The sequence below is a fragment of the Danio rerio genome, chromosome 8, assembly GCF_052040795.2.
Source record: "Danio rerio strain M-AB ecotype USA chromosome 8, GRCz13ab, whole genome shotgun sequence".
NCBI classification, from domain to species: domain Eukaryota; kingdom Metazoa; phylum Chordata; class Actinopteri; order Cypriniformes; family Danionidae; genus Danio; species Danio rerio.
This window is the reverse complement of record NC_141028.1, coordinates 35,917,501-35,944,465: the sequence shown is the minus strand read 5'-3', so window position 1 is coordinate 35,944,465 and position 26,965 is coordinate 35,917,501. Positions and strand designations below refer to the sequence as shown.

Genomic DNA, 26,965 nt, shown 5'->3' with positions numbered 1-26,965 from the left:
ACTAATGTAATTTGAGTAAAATTGCTTATAAGGGCTAAGCCATGCTGTTACGCATGCGTACTGGGTGGTGATTTCCCATCCCCCATCCCGAGTCACAACCAACCGCCACCCAGCACCGCCATTGAAGGACAGGATTTCATATTGAGAAGATGTACTGCTGTAAATCAAGGTAAACTTTTCGTTTTAATTACTACTTTGATTTTATTTGTATAGTATCAGTAATCTGTTTATTTCCTGCACTTTGTGAAATTGTTTGCTGTTTTGTGAACTAATTAATAGCCCATGATGTTGTGACTAATCGTTTTGACCACTGCACGTTATTTGCAATACTGTCTACTTTACTAGATAAGCTATTTTTAGCTGCTTAGTCCTTTTTAATAACTATTAATAATTTGTAAAGTTAGTAGTAATTTGTAAAGTGGGCGTTATGCTCTAAAAGAGCGGGCCGCGCCATTTTAAATGATGCACTGAGAGAGCAAGAGCGCGCGCAATGATCCGTTCAAATAGATGTAAAGTTAACACATAGCTGTAGGTCTACATTTTTAAAAAAGAAAACGAAACCTATTTATCCGCATTACAAATACAGTAACGTTAGTTATCGCTGAACTTTAGTGGCGCTTGTTGTGATGAAAATATGCGTGTTTTTTTTTAAAGATTTACTTTTTTGAGATCACCTGCAGGAAGCAGGTGAGGAGATCAGCTGTGATTCGGTCCGGCGTCAGCGAGCGGCTCATGACCAGACCAGTCGTTTTTTTCTCCATGATCGCCGGGGCAGCAGCAGTTTTAACCCGCCGAGGCTTTTAGAACATTATAAAGCAGTTTCAGCTCAAAATGGACCCGTGAGTGTCGTAGGTAATTTAGGATTTCGATGCGATTACGATTCGTGTCACTGTATGAGGCAGATACATATTTACACATGATGCTAAAGTGTGCTTATGCTAACAATCCCTATGAAACTTAAAGTTAAACTTATGAAAATGCGAGAGATATTTCATTAACTCATTTATTTGTTTTATATGCTATTTGTCTTTTCTTTATGCCGTTTTGAAGGTTTATTCCAGTGTTGCCGTTACGTTATTGAGTTTTTTGTATTGCTGTAATGACAAATAAATCTGACCAGACGCGACTGAATATGTGTGATGGATAACGTTAATGATGAAGTGGTATAACTCGTACAACCAAGCACAGAAACATCCCTTTGTTTGCTCAATATCACACAAAGGCATCAACAAGCCTTTGTTATAAGCAAACTTTCTGTAAAGAAACAGGCTTTGCCAAACCTGTTAGTTTGCATTTTTAAAGGTTTCACTAATTTTTAACAATTTAGGGCAAATAAATTTGAACAATTACAAGGTTGTTTAAATTGTAGCACACCATTAGAGTATTGTGAGTGGCATATTTGGTTTGTAATATCATTATACCCTTTATTTATTTTTTATTTCAGACTACCAGTTTGTGAGCTGATATGCAGTGGAAATGTAAGTTTTGCACTTACACATCAAAGAAAACTTTTTGAACAATACCGCACAAGCCATAGAACATATTCATGAATTGTTCTATTAACGTTACCTTGTCTCCATACTGAGTGTCAGGGTAATTTTAAATCGTTTAATGCATTAAAAGTACATTTAACAAAATTCTCAGCAAAGAACTGCATGATCAAGAATAGTCCGAATATTTTGTCCATTTGAATAATCATCTGAGGACTAGTTAGAAATAGGGTTGTTGTGTTGTGATACCATTAATTTATGTTACAATACTATACCAGCTGAAGTATGGTGATACCAAGTAGTATTGCAATACTGTAATTCATAACTTAAATCCATGAAATAAAGAAAAATGTCAGAAATAATATATTGTATATGTTATTATAGGCCTACTTGAATTTAAATAATTCCCTTATTGTTGAAAAAAGTATTTGCACATCTCTTCACCTAAAATGTATTCATTTCAGCAAAAAAAAAAATACATTAAAATAAAGATACATAAAGAAAAGAGCATTTTTCCAACAAACCTAGGCTATATGAAGTGGTCAAAAATGGTTTCCTGTTGCTATTTTGGGTTTTTCATCTATCATACTTTTTTCACACTTATTATCGGATAAGAATCCAAAGTAATTCAAAATTTCACTTTATGAGTCATTCTTTTTAATAGATTGTCACGGTTGTTGTAGCTATTATATCATATTGACAGGAACAGAAATAAATGAATTCCGATTCAAAATGAACCATCACAAAATATGCAATAGGCTACTATAAAAGGCGCAAATTCTACAGTTTTACAACCTTAGAAGGCTCCATAGACTATTAAAATACAATTATCTATTGTTGCTGAATCGTGTAAGTATTTTAGTGACTTTTTCACATGCAGCATTATGTATTGTAGGCAGACTGTTAATGACAATACTACCGTTTACAAACTACAGTGGCACCGCCAGTATCTTGGAGCCATAGTATCACGATACTACCATAGTACCGGTAAACCGTGCAACCCTAGTCAGAAAGTTCAGTGTCCTTTTAAAGACATCAATTGAGACAAATATTTATTCCACTTTTAATGCGCATAAAAGTAAGGCACACCAGCAACAATGCCATGATTATATTTAATCGGGGGTTGTGTTTATTACTGTTTGGTGACAAGTATAGCTCATGCTTTTGATGACAGGCGCCGGGAGTATTTGGCAGCTTTTATTATTCAAGAACATTTAACTATGTCATGTTAAAGTGTAACATCTGTTGCTAAATGGCATTGCATTGTATCATTGCATGTGTTTCTGATTTCTGTTTTTTGTTTTAGAATTTCGCTTAGCCATGTCAATAACACTTTACGTTTTTGTGCACAACAGTGACATCCAGAAGGAAGTCATAGAGGAAACACCAGCTGATGCAAGTGCTGCAGAAGGTTTGTTTTCTTTTCAAAACTTTGTGTGATTTTGTGAATTTGTGTTTTTGAATGTTATTAATGACTAATAATGTTTTGATTGGATCTTTGCAGAATTCAATCGAATATCAGGAAGAAATGTGAGATCCAAGTTCTACGCTGCATTGGACACACACTGCTCGTTTGATTGAAATAAAAAAAAAAAACAGGAGAAAATTGCAGAAGAAAACTAGAAGAAATTTTCAACATGTTAATTCTAAGGTATTTTTGTGACATCATCTTTGAATCATAATTTGCATTTGATTGCAATAAATTGCATTTGATGTTTTCATTGGGCTATAATGCATGTCTACCTGTCTTTACTTTTTCAAGGTCATCTGGCAGCAGTTCTCCGGGGTCTTTCAGTCCTTTAGAGGGATGAGTCTAAAGAAATTTTCAGGATGTGTTTTGTAAGTAGTATTATTGTTTCTGCTTTCTTAGACTGGAAATGAAGCAGTCATTCCAGTTTACTTCACTTATTAATAAAAATTTTCAATTTTATAAAAATAAAACAAATGCATTTAATGTAAGTATTTGAAAGTAAGAGGGATGTTTTATTATGGCCTTTGGAGCAAGAGCATTGCTATGTTGCAAATACAGCAGCTTGTGCCGTCACAGGGTCAGTTAGCTTCATAGGCCAGTGAAGTAATGAATGCATTTCTTTAATTTTTAAACACACTTGTTTTGAAAAGGAGGAAGATTAGCTTGAAAAAAAAATCTTAATAAGTGTAATACCTATGTAATATGTTGAGAGAAATATAATTTCAGTTGAAAGAACCTGCTGGATTAAGATGTAAAAAGATAGTGTTAAAAGCCACAAAGTCAAAGATGCTTCGTATTATAACCAACCCTGTGAAGTCACCTGCTGTGGGATTGTAGATGGCTGCACCCTTGTTCTAAAAGCCATACTAAAACATCAATTTTCTTATTAAAAAATAGTTATGATTACATTTTTAAAAAGTGTGCTAAATAATGCAAACTTGACTCACTGCTTTAATCTAGCAAAACCAAATGCATTCATGAATCGGTTCCCAATTTATTAAGTTTTCCCTACAAAATATTTATATTGATTATGTAGCACCAATTGGTCTCTCACACATTTGCATTTAATTTCTTGAAAATGTTTTAAAAGTACTTTTACTGCAGTTTGTTTTACATTACAGTGTTTCTTTAATTAAAAAAATGTATTGTTCCTTTAGAATAGTATCATGTTCAAGATACTGGAATTTAGTACCAATCTCTGCTGCAATTTTAAGCAGCAAATTTCCTGCTAACATTTTAAGCACTTTTGAGCACATTTTTAAACAGCACTGTTTTGCCATTCTGTTCACATGCTTAACAGAAATGACACTCAACAATGCTCAAATGTTAGCAGGAAATGGATGTTTTTAAAATTACTATATGGATTGGTAATAAATTCCACTATCATGACAAGCCTAGTAGAAGCAGTACAGGCAAATCCATCGTGTTGGTCTACATTGAAGAAGGAGCACCATAGCAAGGCCTTCTTATAAGAAGGATTTGAATGTAAAATGTACTATAAACACAAATAGTCATGCTAATAAGCAACTAGTTAATAGGGTAATTGGTTCCTACTAAAGTGTTACTAAATTAAGCACAAGGAATTGTATTTTTTTCACCTCTGCTTTTGGTTTCCTGGCCACTACAGGCTTTATTAGTGCCATTTAGAATATCAAACTTTACTTATTTTTCTTTCTCTATTCATAGGATGTAATTGTAGAGTCGGACTTCAGTGCAGAAGATGTTGGCCTGCTGACTGTCGTGTGTGAAGATGTCTAAAGAACCTCATTATGGATGCAATGTGGGCCTTTATACTGGAAGGAAAAGTGGTTATGGACTTTGCCACATGCAGTATGTCTCTTTTTTTGCTTTGATTTACACACTGAATTCGGACTACCCAAAGACTTTGAGCAATGCATTTGAATTTGTTCAACGTGTGTTGCTTTTGCTGGGAGGGAAGCGTAATGTGTTTTATTCGCCAAGTGCCTATATACTGCTGTGCTTTATGTTTAAAGGTTCAGGTATAATGGCATGTTTAATTACAAAGTGTTGCTTTTTAACATGTTGCTGTTTGCAGTGTTACATTTAGGACTGCAGCATTTTGGTGTTTAAAACACTTTTTTTTTTTTTTTTACCAAAAAAGTGTATTGTGATTTATAGGGTTGTCAAAAGTATTGAGTTTGGTACCAATCGGTACTGAAATAAATAAAAAAAAAGTCCATCCATTTCCCACTAACATTGCAAGAACTGATTGGCCATTGTGTTCACATGCTCAGTAGATATGACTGATTGGCTTTGAAGGTCATTATTTTTACCACACTTCACCACTGTTCACCAGGTGCAAAGATACAAAGACACTGGATAACTTCAAAGCACTGTCGATCAGTCGATTCATCACCAGATAGCTTATATGTTAGCTTCTAAACAAATCAGCTATCGACATGGCTTTGAAACACTTCAGTGTCTGTGTAACTTTGTTTGGACTCAGTGAAAAATGGTAAACCTATGACAGTCACAGCCAATCACAGTCATTTCTGTTGAGCATGTGAACACAGTGGCCAATCAATGGTGTTTAAGAACGAGCTCAGTAGCACTCAAATGCTGGTGGAAAATGGATATTTTTAATATTTCAGTATTGATTGATACCAAACTCAATACTTTTGACCACACTAATGTGATATTTTCTGTAGGAAAATCTAAACTACACAGTCTAACAAATTAGCTTTAAAACTTAATATCTGTTCCTCTGTGAGTGTCTATATGCTGCCATGTTTTAAGGTGCTGGTGCAATGGCATGTTTAATTACACTAATTCAAGTATCTTTTTTCCAAATGTCAAGTATTTAAAGTTTTTTTGATAGATTTTCAAACCTTTTCGAAAACTTGTGTTTTAGGGTTGAACATGTTTATTATATTTTTTGTCTGTATTGCTGTTTACAGTATATTACAGCACTTTACAACAGGTTTTTACAAAACTGTATTGTGTACAAGTGTATTGTGATACTAAAATATCACAAGTGTATTGTGAAATTCTGCTAATTTTGTCAAATAAAATGTTTACATTTAAGACCTGTATAATGTCATTACTTGTAGGTTGAACTACATATTTTATGTTCAGTTTAATTGAAGATAATGTGGAAACCGATTGCACGTAGTTTCTTTAGTTGACATTACTTAAAATGGTGGATTAAAACAATGTTGAGACTACTAGCATTCAAGATGTTAACTGAACATGGTAGAACAGTATTAGTTAAATAGAGTTATTAAAGTAATCTTACTATAAAACCCTAAGTAAGATTACTAAATAATGACAAGTATGTTAACTAGAATTTTCTATTAAACTTACTTAATTTTTAACAGTTAGTTTACTTTATAAGTTTTAGTTTTCTTACTTCAAGGCAATAATTAAACTTAACTTAAGATTTCCTTGTAAGTTTATATTGCAAAAATAAGGCAATCGGTTTCCAAACTTTTTTTAAGTAAACTGAACATGTTAGAATTTACAGTGTGGTGCCAAAACTAACCTATTTTGCATATGAGAACGGCAGCTATTTTGCTTTTAAGGTGTTGCTTAAATGAAGGAAACCATAGAAAAATCCCAAACACCTCTGACTGAAGTGGACATTTTAAAGGTGTACCTTTAAGTAAGGAAAGTAATGTATCAAAATAGGCGTGACACAATGTTTCATCATCATTCAATGTAACACATTCATGTAATGAATCTGTTTATTTTTGCAAAAATTCATGCAAAAATTAAACAACATGCTAATTCTGTTCTAGACTTTTTAAATGAGTAAAATAACAAGTGATCATTATAAATTGTAATATATGTTAATAATTAAAATGTTTAAATTTGTTTAAAATTGACGCATTAAACCCAATATATTCTTTCACCTATATACGTTTGGTTTAAATATTTTTTTTTAAATAAAAATTCTATTCATTTCGCAATATCCAATGATCAATTCTAATATGCCAACCCAGACAAAAACCGAAATTGCATGCTTAGGGTCTTTACAATCTCAATACAGCTATTCATGTTTACAAGATACCAACATGCAACAAAACAACGGTCAGAGCTTATTTCATTTATCTTTCGTTTTCCACATTTATTGCTTGGAGTCTTCAGATCTCATGACATTTAGCAAATTATTAACCAACAGCAACTGTAGCATCTAATCACATGTGATTTCCCCCCCCTCGCACAACTACGTCAATAATAATGAGATCTGCAGTTCATCAATAACACCTCTAAGTAAATAGCATGGATTTTTATATTTACATGTAAATATCGCTATCACCTTGACATGTCATGTGAAATGAATTACCATGTAGATTAAGGATTACAAATTAGTCTCATGAATAGTTGATTGGATGGAGGATATGAGGAAGGCTGAGAGTATTTCATTAACCCAACGCTAACGAAGAGTGAGTCTGCTCACCCTAACGAGAAAACGTCTATCACCCTTGCTCTCCATTCCTACACCGTTTCAGGAGATGATGAGGTTATATTTAGCTCCGATGAGCTGAGAATATCTGTTGTTATTTACAGGTGTGAATGTTAAGGCCAACGGCGTGTAGTAGACTACTTTTCCCCTCTGCTTCCCTGGAATCTACATGTCCAGATGTTAATGCAAGTAAACAACCAGAAAGAATCAGAAAGTAAGTGCTTTCACTCGATCTCTCGTGTTTTCTGTCTTCTTTATGTCTATGTTTGGGCATATAATCACTTGTGCAATGTGCACAACACACATTATGGTGTGCTGGTATGATTCAGGCGTATAGAATCAAATGAATCCTTAACTGCTTTTTCTAATTGTATTATACTGGAAGTTTGCAACATATGGCAAAGAATTAGATTTCATTATGTTAACCAGCACTTTTACTAGCATAGGAACACCTGTTTCTTCTTATATAAGCATCTCTATGGTTTCAGTGCATCTGGTCGTAATGCCATTAAACATCATTTCCTTCATATGTTATACATGCACTCACCAGGCATAGCATTAGGTTCACCTGTTCAACAGCTTACTAATGCAAATATCATATCAGCTAATCATATTACAGCAACACACGCATAGATTTGGTCAAGACACTCTGCTGAAGCTCAGTATGATCACCAGAATGTGGAAAACTGCATGTCATTGCCATGATTGAATCAGTTAATCCTAAGGGCCCTATCATACACCCGGCGCAGTGTGGCGCAAGGCGTGGCGCAGTAGTCTTTTGGTAGTTTCAGCTTGGCGCAAGAGTCGTTTTGAGGCGTTGCGCTACGCTGTTTAAATAGCAAATGCATTAGCGCTAATTTTTACGCCCATAGGTGTTCTGGTCTAAAAAGGAAGGCTTTCTGAGGCGGACCGCTGGCGCGTTGCTATTTTGAGAATCTATAATAGATTTTTCATTAGACCAAAACTAACCCGGTCTAAACTCCGGCGCAGAGTTGCGCCTCCCTTACGCACTGCTTAATATGCACAAGAGAGCAATAGGCAAATATCTTTACATATGAAAAAATTTAAATATTAAGGATTTATATAGTATATAATAAGAATAGATATAGAATATAAATATAAAGGATTAAAATATTACAAAACATTATTTTCTAGCCTACATAAATATGAAAAACCACTGCTTTTATGTCTTCTTCATCTCAGGAGGCTTTTTCAGTTCATTTATAACAATTTGCTTTTGTATAATGTTATTATTATTAGCAGTATTATTTATAATATCCATATTTATATTTGTTTTATTAAAAACAAGCTTAGATTTGCCCACCTGTCAGGTTTTAGACCATATGGGGCACAGCATGTGTTTTAGGATATAACTCAGGTTTTTGAGCACATTTTGTTATTATTGTTCATTTATTCGTTTGCTGCAAATTAGAATTGAATTTATAAATAGTTTTGAAACGAATATTTGCGCTTAACAAACAAAAGTATTTATTTATAGACTAATTGATGTCTGTGCGTAAAGGTTTCCCTATCCAAGAGCGAAAGTGAAAGTGATCCATTATCTCTCATTCTCACGCAGTAGATGCTCTGTTTAACAGTTTTCTGTTAAAAAAACTGTTAACTGTTTGCTTGTGAAATGCTAATTTTTTCCACTTAGACTTACTTTGCGTCCTGTAAATAGCGAATGCGCTCTTGGCGCGACGCAGCTGACTCTTAAAGGGAATGGGAGATAAGATTCTAATTGGTTTATTTTCAAAACAAACCTATAACTCATTAAGAAAATAAACTCAACCCTTTTAGAACATACGCCGTGGCGCAAGGCAGATTTCCCGTCCCTAAATTAGCAAAAACGCGTCCTGACACGCCCTGAAAGCGTTTGCGCCCTGCGTTCTGCGCATGGACCGTCAAAATAGAGCCCTAAGTATTTAGTACTTATTTCATTATTTCTGCTTTACACCTTATACTGTGTCCTAACTACGTGTGATGCGACAAGATTCTAGTGACATCCCATTTCTGCAACAAATGTGACATGAGAGAAACATTTAAAAATAGAACCTTATAAACCTCTTTAACATTATTAAAGCTCAATTATTCTAAAGTGAATGTTTAAAATATACACTGTACTAAAATGCTGGTATCCACACAATTAATACATGTTGCTCCAACACAAATCAATTAGGTTAACTTATCAAATTTAAATGGATTGAACATAAAACAATAAAGTTTTCAAATTTCAAGAATTTTGTTGTTTCAGTTCTTTTTAAATATATAGTTTCAACAAGCAAAACAGTTGTTTTTGGAGCGTGTGTTTGCTAGTTAATGTATTTTCAAGGTCTGAGATAAACGATCTGCTTTTATTTTGGCAATAATTTTCACATACAATGGTATTCAAACTCGAATATGTAGCATTTAACACTGAATAAAGCACATAATCAGCATCTGAGGTGATCACTGTCATAATAGTTTATGCTGTTGTTCAGCCACAATGTCACATGAATTAAAACCTTTTCTACAGTTGACATTTTACACAATGCTGTTAGAACAAACTACTTTTAATATGGTAAAAAATACCTATTATCTCATACCGCAGCACTGCCTCACATGTAGTTAGGAAATGTTGTTACTTGTTCATCACACCTTCCCAAAATTAATGAAACCATGGTAACAATTTATTTGAAGGGGGTGTTCATAAGACAATTGTGAAACCTTTACAATCATGACATGGCACATGTCTTGAATATAAATTAGATTTTAGTTGTCATTTTAAATGCATGACTTTGTTTGAGATGTCTGTGTACTGTGTGACAACTTGACAAGCAAATTCAGCATAACTTGTCATTTTATCTGTCATGACAACTTTACATTTACCAAAACAGCATAACTTGTCATAAATCTGTCATAAACATGATTCTCATGAGGCCATTATAATTGAGTTTTGAATTTTATTTTATGACAGAATCAATTATATTTTTTATCGCAACGAGAGTACAAATGAATTTTTAAGGGTGTCACGATTTCGATTTTAAATGTTGGTAAATGTAGCTTGTGTTGACGCTACTGCAAAACTTAACTAATAAAATAGCTTTGCAACTGAAAAGCTTTTTGATTTAGAATGTAGTGATTCTACAGACACGCTACTGAGAAATGTAGTTAAGCTAGTAGTGTCACAACTTGTAGCGTCACTACTTGCAGCTCTCAGACTGGCTGTAGTAGCCTAATACTTTCAGCGGCAGAGAGTATTAATGTAACTGGCAGACGTGGTGCATCACAATCAAACCGGAAAACCAATCAAAAGCATCAGAATAGCACTGCTTTAATAAATAGCCTTAGCAGAAGGCATCATGCATATCAAAAATAGGCAAAGCAACAAATTAATAATATTCAGTATATTTAGAGTTAACCCCATTTGTAATATTTAACATTTTCATAAGTAACTGTAATTTAATTACACATTTTTTTTCTCAGTAACTGTAACAATTTACTGTTACTTTTATTTTGTAATTAAATTACATAATGCCGTTACATGTAACTACTGTAGTTACTCCCCAACACTGCATATATGTGACATTGCCCAATAGACACATAATCTCTTTAATGCAGTTTTTAAAATAGCAAACCAAAATACTAGGGGCTGTGCAGCAAGGCGGGCATGAAAAAATTAAAGAAATTTACATCACAGAATAAAAAAAAATTGATAGATGAGGCACTGTAAAGGGCCAGTGAGTACTGGAATTAGCATGTAAACTAACAAATCACACATTATGTTCTCTTTCACAATGTGGTGCAGGGAATTATATACCATATTAATGTATGGTAACCAACTGACTGAAAGTTTTGTTGTCATTTTAAATTTAAGCAAAGTTGGGGTTTGTGAGCAGAGTTGCTTTGTTTACAGCCGTTGCTGGGAAACTGCTTCTGTAGCTCCAACTAAAGCAACATGTAGTCTGGCATATTTGGTACCCATGATACATAATTTTATCTAAACAAAATCAGATAATCTGATAATCTGTTAGTCAGTGACCGTTATAACCAATAATAAAAATCATGTAGTCTGAACGGGATTAACACATGAATAAACATTTAAATATAAACTTGTGAATGTTGGCAGTCAGTTCATTCAAATTTTTGCTTGCTTTTGTAAATATTGTCATCCTGTAATAGAATAAAGAAAGATGGTTTAATGTGCTTTAATTGATAGCTTCATATGACCACACTATTACAGGAAGGCAATGCTATCTTCCACTAACCACAACATCATGAGTGAAGTGATTTACTTATTTTTTAGCCAAAATGTCAGATCGTTGTTGTGCAATAAGATACTAATCGACACAGGGACATCCATCTACAGAATTCCTTCAGAGATAGGAGAAAAAAAATGGAGAAATGTGTGTATTTGTGCCAAACATTATCATTATCAAATCTATAATGACATCTAAATGACCTATAACTATTGAGACTGTTTCTATTCTAATATACAGTTGAGTGCATTTAATGTTTAAACTAAAATGTAAAGTCAAAGTATAAATATTGTAGTAAAAGTGAACAAATAAGTTTTCCCTACCAGCAAATATAAATATGAGCAAAAAAAAAGAAACAGACTCCACATTTAAAAGCCGACACTCATGTTCTATATCGATGTCACCTATGACTGACTTGCTGACAGATTCTCCACAAGATGCAGCAAACATCGTTGAATTAAGGAGCTGACAGAACCCTGAAAGTTTTTAATGACTTGACTATAATGGTGGGTGCTGTATATGGATCGCAAGTGCCCAAAATGTAAATAAATATGTTCAAATCTTTCATTTTGTTAGTTTACTTGTGATTCAAACATTCATATCTTTGAACAGGAGTAAATCAGACTGATTTGTGCAGCATTTCTATGAAGATCCCAGTGTAAGCTGCCATTATCGCACCTTGTTTTGCCCGCCAGGACTCCACACAGGTCACGTGATTGAAAACTATAGTGGCATGGTTGTTGGGGCCATGCCACTGGGATCTACGGTTTGTCTATTGAGATTTCTAGTCTTTCCAAAAAAGGGACAGCAGATTACATGGCAAAAAGCAGATAAACTGCTGTAGCAGCAGAAGAACCACACCAGTACCGATCCTGTCAGCTAAAAACCACAATCTGATGCTGCCGATAAAAACACCAACTCACCAAAACTGGACAACAGAAGTTTGGAAAAAAGGTTGCCTGATCTGATGATTCTTAATTTCTCAAAGTTCGTATGTAGAATTTGCATTGTACACATGTTGTGTGCACAATGTGAAGTAAATCCACACTTTGGAGAGACAGTGTGTTCACTAAACTCAAATGACCATAATAATCAAATCTTTAAAATAGCACCTTTGTTCATATATAAATTTGGACAAAAATCTCTGATTAATATTTTTAGCACCTTGTTGAATCTGTACCACAGAGAATTAAACCAGTTCTAAGGGCATACATCAATTCAACAAGGGAGAAAGACATTGCGGATGTATATTAAATTCACATAAACTGTGCATAAAAAAAAAAATCTCAACTTGTCAAACAGTTTGCATCTTAATTATGGCTCTCTTTTTGTGGTTCAAAAGTCTTTTTAAGCCATTATAGTGATTCCTTTGTGTCGATTAAAGGCTAAAATCCCGAACAATGGCCCAATCCTTTTTCAATTGCTATGTTGAGGGCTCAAAAGTGCCTCTCATCTTCACAAGTCAGGATGATTGCAAATAAATATAGGCTGTGGCTTTTAAAGTGCTTTCATTTTTACAGTAAATGCACTTCCATCTCTGTTCCATTTAAAGAATAAACAGATGAACGTTGACATACGATGTGTCGCATAACAATTAGCCAATGAACGCAATGAGAGTCAGTTTTAGCAGGTAATATGCTTTCAATTTTATGTAATCTCAGTTCGCACAGCCTCTCCTGTGAGAACGTCAATGGCACTGCCAGTCATTATGGGAGATTTTTGTTGTCATATCTTATATGGGAGGCTGAAGGCTCACTTGGAAGAGAAAATATAAGTGAGAAAGGACAAGAATAGAATTACAAAGATGGAGGCAAACATAGATAGAGAGAGAGAGATGAGGGTGACGGTGCTACTGGAGGCCTGGCGGATGATTATTACGCGAAAGCTGTCAGTTTTCAATCTCATATGGAGAAGTGTGAGGTATTTTAGCGTGCGAATGAGCATATTTGGACACTTCCTCTACGTTGGACTTAAACTTTGGCCTAAGTTTGAGTGTTGAATGAGGCAGGGGAGAGAATAAGTGTTGAGAACGAACATCTTGCTGGCCTACTATAAGGCCATATTTCTTTTAAAGGTGAAGAGAGGGAGGAGGAGGAGCAGGTTTGCAGAAAAAGGAGCAGCTCACGTCAACAGCACAGCCTGAGACTCGAGGCTGTTCATCACTTCCTGCAGAGTGAATGTAAGACAGGGGGAAAAAGCATGAAGATGGCAAGGCAAGGCACATACAGAAAAAAAAGAGTGAAGAAATTCTTCACAGCTGGACATCATAGTTTTACCTCTCACCGCAGCTACGACTTGACAGATGATGGTTTTAGTAAAAACACTTTGCTTGATTAGACTTACAGGTTGCTGTAACCTTGATTTTGTTTATATAGGACTTTGTACAACACCTATATGAAATAAATAAATATACATTTTAAGCTTGATTTTTTTTCTATATTAAAGCAGCACAAGAAACGTGCCATACAAAACATTTACCAGTAAGACATATTATACCACAAATTATATATATATATATATATATATATATATATATATATATATATATATATATATATATATATATATATATATATATATATACATACACTCAATCATTCTCTTCTTTGACTTATTTCCTTCTTTATTAATGGTCTCCACAGCAGAGTAATTACCGACAGATGCCCCTTCTGCCATAGCTCAGCCCTGAGAGTAACTCGTGCAACCCCCAGTGTTGGTAAACACATATGCACTTCACCATATACATACACTTCACCACCCACTCTCTCACTCACTAGACAATTTTTAAACCCATGCAGACAAAGGGACTTCACACAGAAAGCCATCCTGGCTCTTGAATAATTATCAAATTATATTTACTATAATGACTAATAGTGCGACAAATAGATTGCAAACAACTTTACTTGAAAAAAAAAAAAAAAAAAAAAAAAAAATATATATATATATATATATATATATATATATATATATATATATATATATATATATATATATATATACAATCAAAAGGTAAATGATTTTAAACAATTACTAACTAAAAAAAATAATAATAATACATTGAATACAATAAAACATTACTCAACCTAGGCTCATTATGAATGCATACCCCTGTATACATTTCTGTAAATACGTCGCAGGAGTTTTTTTTTTCTTTTTTTCTTTTTATTTTGCAGTTGTTGTTTTAATGAATCCACCAGAGGCTGCCGTGAACACTTGTTTTGAAATCTCAAACTTCTCTTGCGAGTGCCATTTGCACCTGCTCTTCTCACGTAAATCCACCAGAGAGTGTTGTTGACTGACCGACCGACCGATCTTGTTTTACTTTCTTTCTGGAACCGTTCTTCGCCGGACTAAAACACCTAAAACGTGGTGAGCCACTGGGCAAACTGGTAACAGTTTAAAAGCTGTCCACTTGGAGGTAAGCAGTCAGCTGGAGGCACAAAATTGAACAGAAGTCATCGGCGACGTCATATCACTCCGCAGCATTCGTATGAAAGAGGAAACGCAGCCAAACTTACCTTTGGCTACAAAATTTGTGCTCTCCAGAAGGAGAGGGAGATGCAGTGGCGCAGTATTAATCTATGTAGTGCTCTCGCCTCATAGTTCGAGCCTTAGCTGGGTCAGATGGCGCTTCTGTGTGGAGTTTGCATGTTCTCCCTGCGTTCACGTGGGTTTCCTCCGGGTGCTCCGGTTTCCCCCACAGCCCAAAGACATGCGCTATAGGCGAATCAGGTAGGTTAAATTGTCTGTAGTATATGTGTGTGAATGAGTGTGTATGGATGTTTCCTAGAGATGGGTTGCAACTGGAAGGGCATCCGCTGCGTAAAACATATGCTGGATAATTTGGTGGTTCACTCCGCTGTGGCGACCCCGGATTAATAAAGGGACTAAGCCAAAAAGAAAATGAATGAATGAATGAATAAATGAACCAGGAATGTTTACTACACATAGTCTAAAGTTCTTTTTTGAGGAGTTTTATAGCCCAATCCTATCACCAAACTATCAACTTTGATGGCCCTGTCATGCATGACAAATACAGTGTTTGCGGTAAATGTTTAAAAATGGCCAAGAGCTTGTGAACCACTCGGCTCACAAAATTAAAGCCACTAAATCAAAAAGTTAAGAATTGCAGTGAGATCATGTTGAAAAGTTAAAACGTTGATTTACGCATATCAAGTTAGCAAAAATAATACTACAGAAACAAACAGATTTGGACAAACACTTTTCATTCATTTTCTTGTCAGCTTAGTCCCATTATTAATCTGGGGTCGCCACAGCGGAATGAACCACCAACTTATCAAGCACATTTTTATGCAGTGGATGCCCTTCCAGCCGCAACCCATCTCTGGGAAACATCCACAAACACTCATTCACACACACTCATACACTACGGACAATTTAGCCTACCCAATTCACCTGTACCACATGTTTTTGGACTGTGGAGGAAACCAGAGCACCCGGAAGAAACCCACACAAACGCAGGGAGTGCACATACACTTGATAAACTAAAATAGTAAACAGTAAATGTGTTTTTATACTAAAAATACAACCCCTAACGTGCAAGTTAAATGTCAACAAACGTAATTTCATCTCAAATCTCGCAATGACATTTGGTGCTATATTTACACATTAAGGGCCAATAATAATCTCCTTACCAAAAGCGAAGCAGTTTTAATAAATAATTACTAAATAAACAAATCGTACTAAATTGTATAAATGAGATTTTTATACAAATTTATACAAATTAGCCACTAAATCAAAAAGTTACGAATTGCTGTGAGTTTGTGTTGAAAAGTTACACTGTTGTTTTATGCATAGCAGGTTAACAAAAATAATACTGTATAAACAAACAGACTTGGACACTAAATAAACTAAAATAGTAAACAGTAAATGTGTTTCTATACTAAAAATACAACTTCTAAGGTGCAAAACGAACATCAATAAACGTAACTGCATCTCAAATCTCGTAATGATATTTGGCGCCATATTTACAGATTTAGAGCCAATAATAGTCTCCTCACCAATAGCGAAGCAGGTTTAGTAAACTACCTGTTATGAAGTGTAAATTATAAATGCCATGCAGTTAATGACAAAATTCAAGTGTAACCTATTAAGATAACCAGAAGCGATGCTATGTTTGATTAGGTCTGCGTGTGGATCGAAACAATTGCAAAAAAAAAAAATCACACGACTGCCTTAAGCTCACAATTTTGAACGATAGTGTAAAAAAATAGAAAATACAATGTTTGACAACTTGCAAAAACAACAAAAAAGTTTAGCCTGATCTCATAAGGCAGGGGTGTCAAACTCAATTCCTGGAGGGCCGAAGCCCTGCACAGTTTAGTTCCAACCCTGCTCCAACACACTTACCTGTAGGTTTCAAACAAGCCTGAAGGTCTCAATTAGTTTGATCAGGTGTGTTTAATTAGGGTTGGAGCTAAACTGTGCAGAGCTGCGGCCTGTTGTCACCTGTGTCATAAGGAAACATATTTATTTTATGCTTTGTCAGTTTAGTGAATAATTTGTACGAGTTCTCCTCTAAACCTGTCATTGGCGTATAAGCAAATAGTACTAAATAGTACAAATGAGACCATATGAATTCATACAAATTAGCCACTAAATCAAAAACTTATGAATTGCCATGAGTTTGTGTTGAAAAGTTACACTGTTTTTTTGCGCATGACAGGTTAACAGAAATAATACTGTATAAACAAACAGACTTGGACACTAGATTAACTAAAATAGTAAACAGTAAATGTGTTTCTATACTATAAATACAACGCCTAAGGTGCAAATCGAACGTCAATAAAGGTAATTGCATTTCAAATCACGCCATGACATTTGGTGCCATATTTACACATCTCGAGTCAATAATAGTCTCCTCACCAATAGCGAAGCAGTTTTAGTAAACACTACCTGTAAGGAAGTGTAAAGCCATGCAGTTAATTACAAAATACAAGTGCAACCTTTTAAGATAACCAGAAGCGACGCTATCTTTGATTAGCTCTGCGCCTGAATCCAAACGCAGCGTTCCAGCCAGAGTGTCACAACAACGCAAAGCTTAAGAATGGAAGAAATAAAAAGAGCCCTGTCTCCTTGCTAAAGTGCCATCCCCACTCACGTCTGTCATAAGCCTCGCTGTAAACACTTTTGCACTGCATGTTTCATCACCAGTAAATACAGCACTAAGTCACAGACCGAGGAGCGAGATGGAGAGAGACGCAGCGAAACAGGAATGTGTTGACTTGTCATGAGCATCATCGTCTGTCTGTTGACTGGGTGCTGCGCCACTGGCTGCCATCTTAGTTTCAGTAGCCATGAACTACAGACCTCGGGAGAAGTCGCTCTTGTCGCAACGATGAGCCACTCGACTGAGTCACGTCGCAGATTGGAGTCGGTACGCACATGCGAGCTTGTTTAAGAGCAAATCAGTATTATTATATGCCCACAGAATCCAAAAGCTCGCCTTTGTGCTCCAGGCTCTGAAGAATGAAATTTGACTTTACAGACTTGCAGGCTTCCAGAGATACAATTAAAGATGACACTGTAATTACAGCACGAGAGAGAGGACGAGAAACACCGAGGTGGTGGGTGGATGAATGAAAGAGAGCGACGAGGAGGTAGAAGCGGCAGAAAAGCCAGTGAAAATGTAAATCAAAGCGGGCGATAGTTTGATAAAGTAATCGGCGCTCCAGGAACAAGCAGCAGACCCCGGTGTCAGCTCTTATACCGATTCGAGCGAGCTCCCACGGACATCAGATTTACAAATTGAAAATCATTAATAATTCTAACCAGGACGTGATAAATCTGAAATCACTCTCGATGAACCTGGACACACTTCCATAAATCAAAAAGATTACTTGGGAATTTTTAAAAATCTGACGTCAAAGTGTCAGGCTTACTAATGGTTTTTGTAGATCTCTCACAGTGATACGCTATTAATCTGCGATACATTTGAAATATGTCAGCGGGCCGATATGTGATCTCTCTAATATCAGCGGCGGGGTGTTTTACGCTCAAAACACGGCGAGGGAGAGAAGGGTCGAGATGCCGGGGGGAGCAGAGTGTGAGAGAAATGGAGGTGAAAGTGTGTGTCGCACAGATTAATAAGTGCTGTTCGGGAGCAGAGTCTACATATAGTGTAGGCCACATCTGCTCGAGAAGTCACAGATGAGCGGCAGTGTATGGTGTATGTTTGCAATCGGTCTGTATAGGGCAAACTGACTGATAACAACTCGAACATCATCACTTCCAGTCATGTGGGAATCAAAATTACCTTAAACTTATTAACTTGAGGTGATAAGTGATCTCTCAGATTTGGTTAAACGATTATGTATGTATATGTACACTCAACGGTTATTTTATTAGGTACACCTGTCCAACTGCTCGTTAACACAACATTTCTAATCAGCTAATTACTAGGCAGCAACTCATTTACAAATGCAGACATGGTCGAGACAATATGCTGCAGTTCAAACCAAGCATCAAAATAGGGAAAAAGGAGATTTAAGTGACTTTGAATGTATCATGGTTGCTGTTGCCAGACTGGAAGGGTGTATTTCAGAAACTGCTGATCTACTGACATTTTCATGCACACCCATCTCTAGGGTTTACAGAGAATATCCGAAAGAGAGAAAATCGAGTGAGCGACAGTTCTGTGGGCACAAATGCCCTGTTGAAAGGCATCAGTAACTCAAATAACACAAACAAGGTCTGCAGAAGAGCATCTCTGAATGCGCAACATGCCAAACCTTGAGGCAGATGGGTTACAGCAGTGGAAGACCACTAAGGTGCCACTCCTGTCAGCTAAGAACAAGAAACTGATGCTACAATTCGCACAGGCTCACCAAAACATTGCCTGCTCTGATGAGTCTCAATATAATTGCTGCAACATTCAGATAGTAGGGTTAGACTTTGGCATCAACAACATGAAAGCATGGATCCATCCTGCCTTGTGTTAACAATTCAGGCTGGTGGTAGTGGTGCAATGATATAGGGTGTAGTTTCTTGGCACGATTTGGGCCCATTAGTACCAATTAAGCATCGTGTCAATGCCACAGCCTACCTGAGTATTGTTGCTGACCATGTCCATCCCTTTATGACCACAATGTACCCATCTTCTGATGGCTTCTTACTACAGGAGAACGCACCATGTCATGAAGCACTAATCCTCTCAGACTGGTTTCTTGAACATGACAATGAGTTCACTGTACTTAAATGGCCTCCACAGTCACCAGACTCAATCCAATGGAGCACCTTTGGGATATGGTGGAATATAAGATTTGCATTATAGATGTGCAGCTGACAAATCTGCAGCAACTATGTAATGCTATACTGTCAATATGGACTAAATTTGGAAATCTACTACACCACTGCTATTTAAGAAAATGTTTAAAAAAATAAAAAGATAAAGCTAAATCAGTTAATTTGAGCTATTTTCCTCCCATCACTGCTCTGGGTTATGTGAGATAATACCCAGTTTAGCAATGGCCCTGGAGCATGCTGTTCTGAGCACAGTCTTTTGCTTGTTTGAGCCGGATGCTAAGCCTGAGAGCCTCCATTGTGCTCACTGTAATATCCACTACAGCAAGAACAGGCCTATGCAATCTGAACACTGTTTGCCATCAAAACCTCCTCTTTCATCCTAAACCATGGCTAAAAGTATCAGTTTATCTACTGCCTTTTCCTCTTACACTCCTCTGTTCGCCCACATATACCATTCGTTTTATCAACTGTACATCTATCTACAGTGAAAAAATGAGTGTAAAAGCAGTCATGGCTTAAAAACACGTTTGCAATAAATGACAAAGAAATGGCTAGTCCATCAAATCATTAAAATCTAATATTTGTCCACAAGAAGATAAATATAGTGGAATGTGTGTCTGGATGATACTGATCTACCAGTTTTGCACTCTAATTCTGTAATGAATGGTAAAAGCAAGTTGTCAATCCAAGATACTTCTACTGTAAAACAGTCCTGGATTGTCCATCCCCATTACTGCATATCCACCCACTATACTTGAGAACCAGTTTCTTTTGATTTTACTTCCTGAAGTTTTTAAATGACATTTGAAAACACTACACCATCATTGCCATGATGCACTTAGATCTCAAATGTTTTATAGCTGTAACAAAGCTCCATGTAATCCTGGTTTACACTAATACAATAATACAGATTGTAAAACGTCGTGTATGGGTTTGATGTAGCACATGGTTTGCCCATCACACAATAAAATCTCTATTAAAATCTGTGACATACAAATGTGCAACTGAGCATTTTATGCAACAACACAGTTTAAAGTCTATGATGAATTCATAGATTTATAATGTTTGATAAAAATACACACTTAAAAAAGGATTAGTTCACCCAAAAATGTAAATTCTGTTTTTCACTTGCATGCTGTTTAAATCCCTTAAGACATTTGTTCATCTTCAGAACACAAATGTTTTCTTTGATCCTTTATCGACAGCAAAGCAGCAAAAGATGTTCAAAGTTCAGAAAAGAAAACAGTAATCAAGTAAAGCATGAAGCATCATGAACACACACACACACACACACACACACACACACACACACACACACACACACACACACACACACACACACACATATATATATATATATATATATATATATATATATATATATATATATATATATATATATATATATATATATATTCATAAATATGAAGAGATTACATGCAAAACCCTCTAAATCCATCAGACCTTTTTTTTGTGTAAACGAGCATTTGCTATTCTCTGATTAGGTTCAGAAGTTTCATTTTATAGATAATGAAAAGGTTATTAGCTGGTAAATAAAATACCTCTTTTTTAAAATGTCACTGTAGACAATTCTTTGGTTTTTAACAAGTTAGATTTTCTTTTGCATCAAAACCAGCTAAATCCACTTGTGCTTTTCTTTGCAAAAACCTTTAAATCTACCTATTGGCACAAGACAATGTAATTAGCTGAAAAATCACTAAAGATGCAATTAGAAATTATTTTACCAAACACAAACACATTACACAAACCACCTAAAATTAAAAAATACATAAATCTGTCAATTCCCAGAGATGGGTTGCAGCTGGAAGGGCATCCGCTGCGTATAAACGTGCTGGATAAGTTGGCGGTTCATTCTGCTGTGGCGAACCCGGATTAATAAAAGGACTAAGTCAAGTTGTAGAGATATGCAATTGAAAGAGCAAAATGAAGGACTGAATCACATGTGAGAAGTTTTAGTGCTATAGCACTAAACACTAAAGACAAAAGCAACAGGTAAATTCAGCTAAGATTACAACTTTCTGTATATGGATGTCTTTAAATTACTGTGCCATTGTTTTGTATGGCATGCCTTCAGCCAATTGTAGTACACAAATGCCACTGTAGTTGCTATTGTGCTGCGTTAGAAGCTATTTTTGTTCCCGCAATTGACTCTCCTGGAACTAAACTCATTTCCAATTCCAAAAGAAACAAATGTGTCAATACAGCACAAAAACTCATATAGATTTCATCTAAACTTCATTTAGATTCTACAAAGAACAACTGATGTGTGTATTAGTGTAAATTTTAGTAAACAACATTTTTCAAATATAAAGAACCTTTCGTAAAATGAAAAAGTTCTATGAATGTTAAAAGTCCTTTAAAGGACAATTAATGCCAATAAAGTCTTTCACACCTAGACTTTTGTTTCGGAACCGGTCTCATTTGCCTAGTTAGTGTGGTTCGTTTGGCATATGTGAATCCAGCAATCGTGCTCGGATCGGAAACGAACTCTGGAGCAGATCGATTGTAGTAAGAAAGCAATACCATCCGAGGCAGGTTATATCACAGTTTATCAAAGATATGTCATATACTGTATACAGCTATATAAAGAGAGAATTATGAGTAGGTCTGGAGGTCATGTGCGTTGCATTTTAAATACGAAAGTGAAAGCATGCTGAACTATTAATGGGAGCTGTAAGGAAAACTGACTGACCTGCAGTCTTAGTTTATTTGTTATTTATCTCTATAATGTCTGGTTTATATTTGACAACATCTGTGGGTGTCACCATTCAAAATTAAACCTCAGCTTTCTGCTTATAATATCTTATTGCTCATTGTTATAAATGAAAATAAAGACACATAACACATAACATAATAAACCATGAAATTCTGACCAATGTGAGGAGAGTTTACTCGCACATGACATGTTTTAGCTATTTTGGTCCATTTAGAAACTTTGCCGTGTGAAAGCGAACTGCACCAAGAACAGAGCAACATTGTAACAATTTTTATCCCTGTTTTGGAATAAATAAATCGATTCACAGGTGTGAAAAAACCCTTTAACCTTCCTTTTCAAGAGTGCATACACAAAGAAAAAAAATGTTACTTGTGTTCCTGAAAGCTTTAAAGCCGGGGTCACTAATCTCGGTCCATGAGGGCCGGTGTCCCTGCAGGGTTTAGCTCCAACTTGCCTGAACACACCTGTCTGGGTGTTTCGAGTATACCTAGTAAGACATTGATTAGCTTGTTCAGGTGTGTTTGATTAGGGTTGGAGCTAAAATCTGCACGACACCGGCCCTCAAGGAACAAATTTGGTGACCCCTGCTTCAAAGTAACAGTTGACCCAAAAATGAAAATTCTCTCATAATTTACTCACCCTTCAATTGTTCCAAACTTTTTGTTCTGTTGAATAACTAGATAATCAGCAGAAAACTGGAAACCTGTAACCTTGGACTTGTATATTGTTTCTTTTTCCAACTAGAGAAGTCAATTGTTACAGATTTTGAGCTTTCTTCAAAACATTTTATGGTCAACAGAATTAAGAAACTCGTGATGGTTTGGAATAACATAAGCATTAATGATGAATAAGCTTTCATTCTTTTTGTGAAATATCCCTTTAAGCCTAACAAGCATTACATTATTCTTGTTAATGATGATTCTTCTTCTTCTTCTTCTTTTTTTTTTTTAACCTGTCTGCTGTTTGTGACAGTAATACCATTAGATCTTCTGAAGGGAAAGACCTACATGCATCCTGACTCTTCTCAGTCAGTTGTCGCTATTAATTGGCTTTTCCCGTCATTACCTTCAAAAGACAGGGAAAATACGCCACAATAATCTAAGAAACACCCCCTCCCCCTAGCCAAAAACATGCTGAGAGTAATTAGCAGAAGGTTTAATTGGCTCAAAACGAAAAATCTCTGGGTGAACTGTGCGTCGTTCATGACAGAAGCGTTTGCGCAGTCCCCAGACGATCACGTTAAAAGTGAAGTATTTGTTTGATTGCCTCTCAGCGGAGCATACGAGGCCTTCGCCAACAACGCAGGTGCACTTTTCATGTGAAAATCTCTTTCTCACGATTCAGAAGCGCGCACTTCTCCTCTCTTTTTTTCAGTGGAGACGAAGAACGAGAGAGAAAGAAGGGGTGGAGTTTCTGAAGGCGACGGAAACAAAACTCAGTCTTTGACAGTGACATCAAAGGAGATGGCTTCTTTTGTGTTGGGAGAAGAGGTGCGTTTGAAGTGCTCTCCTGGAAATACTGGAGTGCTGGAACGAGTTCATTGTTACCCGGCTCTGCCGATGATTATCTTCCATAGGCACAGAGCAGTGAAGGGGCCTGTCAGACAGTCAGACAAGTAATGATCTATACACCCGATGCCGAGGTTTCAACTCACAGCAAGACACAGACACGTTCAACATGCTGCTCATTCAGAGATTCCCCATAGTAATGGGATTGGAGATACCTTATCATTATCCGTCCTGGTTTTTTCGACCAATGCTTGTTAAGAGATGAGGCATAATTTTGACAAGCCGGGCATTTCATTTGCAGATCAGCTTATTAGTTTATACAATTGTGGATTCACACCCTATCTTTCCTAAATATCCCAAACAGTGGGGTCTGAAAGTCTCGAGAAAGCTTGTCAAAATGCTTCCATTGTGCGTTTTTGGAATTGTAAGATTTAAAGATAATCTGAAATGCATTCTAAATGCAGATCTATAGGCATTATCTTTCCTCTTTTTTATTTATTTTTTTACTAATGTACATTTGTTTGCCATCATTTTTGATTTTGAACAGTTGTGAATTTTAACACTTTAAACTATTTTAACACTTTAAACTTTTTGGCCTAATACATAACAACACTGTTAGATTATGGTACAACACGGTGTCATTAAGAGCCGGAAACACCAACCCAATGCCAAACATCTAGCACCAACATAACGCAGCTGTATTGTCACCTCACGTTGGATTGCATCTAGACCAAAAAGTTGCAAGTAAACATACCAAAAAAATGAAAGCTGACTGAAATGAGAGCCATGTTCTGCACCTGTGCAAGAGGACGTGCATGTATGCTCTGTGGGGGGGAAGTGATCTGTTTTTTCTTATTTTGTAGAGGGAAACCAAATTTCTGACAGGCACAGACACAGTGTAAACAAAGCAGCATCTAGTACCATTATCAAAGTAATTGTCACTCACCACTGAGCGATTCTCTCAACATAGCCCTATACAATGTAGCCCTATATACATTTCTTGAGATGGTAAATTATGTTGCCAGAAGTACATGTGGCTGCATTTTGTGTTTAAAATGAACGCTGCGAGGCGGTATGATGCCGTTCCTTTTTGCTCTAGCAGCTTGCCACTTACCTCCATATGGAGCTTTCCCACTGTTACCAGTTTATCTGGTGACCTGCAGCATACATCGGTGGACTTGAGACATGGGGAAGAGTTGACTGCGATGATGGGGATCAAGTCCGGCCAAGAACAGTTCTAAAAAGCAGGTAAGATAAAAACAAAAGTCAAAAAATTAAATAAACAAGTTAATAACAAAGTGACAATGTGGTTAAATCTGAAAGCATGGTAAAAATCAGGTGGATTTTCTTTTTCTGGATTGCTTATTAAAATACTGTCGATTGGGTTTTAGGGAATGGGTGGGCACAGATTAATGTGTGCTTTTGAAAACACTATTGATTGGTTTTAGGGAAGGGAGTGGGTAGGGGGTCGGTAGTTCGGTTGGTCAATCAGTCAGTCAGTTGACAGCGACCTCTGTTGGATTTACATGAGAAAAACAGGCGAGAATGCCACTCTCAAGAGAAATTTGAAATTAAAATAGCAACCACAATGGCCTCTAGGGGATACACGAAAACAAAAAACGCAAAAAAACAAACTTTCTGGAACGTATTTGGTGCTCTCCACAAATGTAAATAGAACTACGTTTTCAGAATGAGTCTAGGTTGGATTCTCTCGTGCAAATATATCAGATAATGTAATAATCCAACATGTGCAACACTCGCCACTGGCTTTCTTGGTTTGAGACTTGCATCTTGGATTCACACTTCAGTGTTTGGACTTTTAGCCTGACCGAGTGAAGCCCAAAACAATTGTTATTGTGTCTCGGCCTTAACAGTTTAGCACCAACTTGCCTCAACAAACCAGCACGGAAGTTTCTAGTACACCTAGCAAAACTTTGATTAGCTTATTTTTAGCTATTTGATATTGGAGCTAAAATCTGCAGGACCCCATCTCTCAGCAAAGAGTGTGAGGACTAATTCCTGACATAATTTAAACTTTTTTTTTTTTTTCACATTTGTTGATTTGTGTATTAGTTATGTGTTTACTGTTGAGGCCTAGTTTCCGTTCAACAAACATTTGGCAAAGTTCAAAACTGAATCTTGCAAAATAATTACACAATCTAAAAACAATTTGTTATTTGTTGATTTAATGGCTTTAAATGAATTTGTAGTCTCAAATCATACATTTTAGTATGATTTGCTCATCCCCCAATGACAGTTGGATTTAGGGGGTGGAACTTGGGTATTTTTTATAGATGAAATTGTACAAATCAGACATATTTTTAGGAAAATAGTTTCTTCCTCATGTGATTAGGTTGAACTGGGTTACATATTGACCAACAAAGGCAGTAATGTTTACTTAAAATGTGAAATATCTTACAAGTGTCCAATAAAATTAAGCTAAAATGTATCATTTTGAATTTATTGAACAAACAAATTAAAGTTGATGAAACTAGTATTACCTAATACAATAAAGCCAAAAATTAAATAAAAATAAAAATCTTTATTTTGTTTTTTGTACAACATTTTTTCAGTATGGTTACTAAGTGAGGTACCAGTGAGGTAATTATGCCTAGTTTACTGTCGTAATGCTTGCAAGTGCATGTAATATACAACAAGGAAAAATAGTTTTTACAGATTTCTTCATTTTTAAATATAACGTTTACAAAGATAGATGGAATTTTAGCTTTGCCAGCACTAGAATAAAATACATTTTTAAAAATGTACAAAACCGAAAGCAGTTCTTTGAAATAATTCATATCATTTCAACTTGTAATATTTATGATATTTG

The 26,965-nt window shown here is 35.9% G+C and overlaps 2 long non-coding RNA genes across 6 annotated transcripts in view; one reads left to right on the top strand and one right to left on the bottom strand.

The window, feature by feature from the left end:
* LOC141375664 (uncharacterized) overlaps positions 1-26,965 on the bottom strand; it is a 47,918-nt gene that overhangs the window by 11,065 nt on the left and 9,888 nt on the right. For 2 of the 3 annotated variants that reach the window (XR_015498227.1, XR_015498228.1), the window contains exon 2: positions 25,250-25,372. This is a non-coding gene — a long non-coding RNA (uncharacterized LOC141375664). Of the gene's footprint in view, positions 1-23,768; positions 24,224-25,249; positions 25,373-26,965 lie in introns of those variants that run through there. The other variant, XR_015498226.1, reaches the window with a different exon arrangement.
* LOC147842733 (uncharacterized) lies at positions 121-6,006 on the top strand. Of its 3 annotated transcripts, none has more exons than XR_015498200.1 (6): positions 121-169; positions 1,445-1,478; positions 2,846-2,901; positions 2,995-3,141; positions 3,253-3,329; positions 4,648-6,006. It is a non-coding gene; the product is annotated as an uncharacterized LOC147842733 (long non-coding RNA). The 3 variants fall into 3 exon arrangements; XR_015498201.2 differs by lacking the exon at positions 121-169 and adding an exon at positions 699-839; XR_015498202.2 differs by lacking the exon at positions 121-169 and adding an exon at positions 699-852.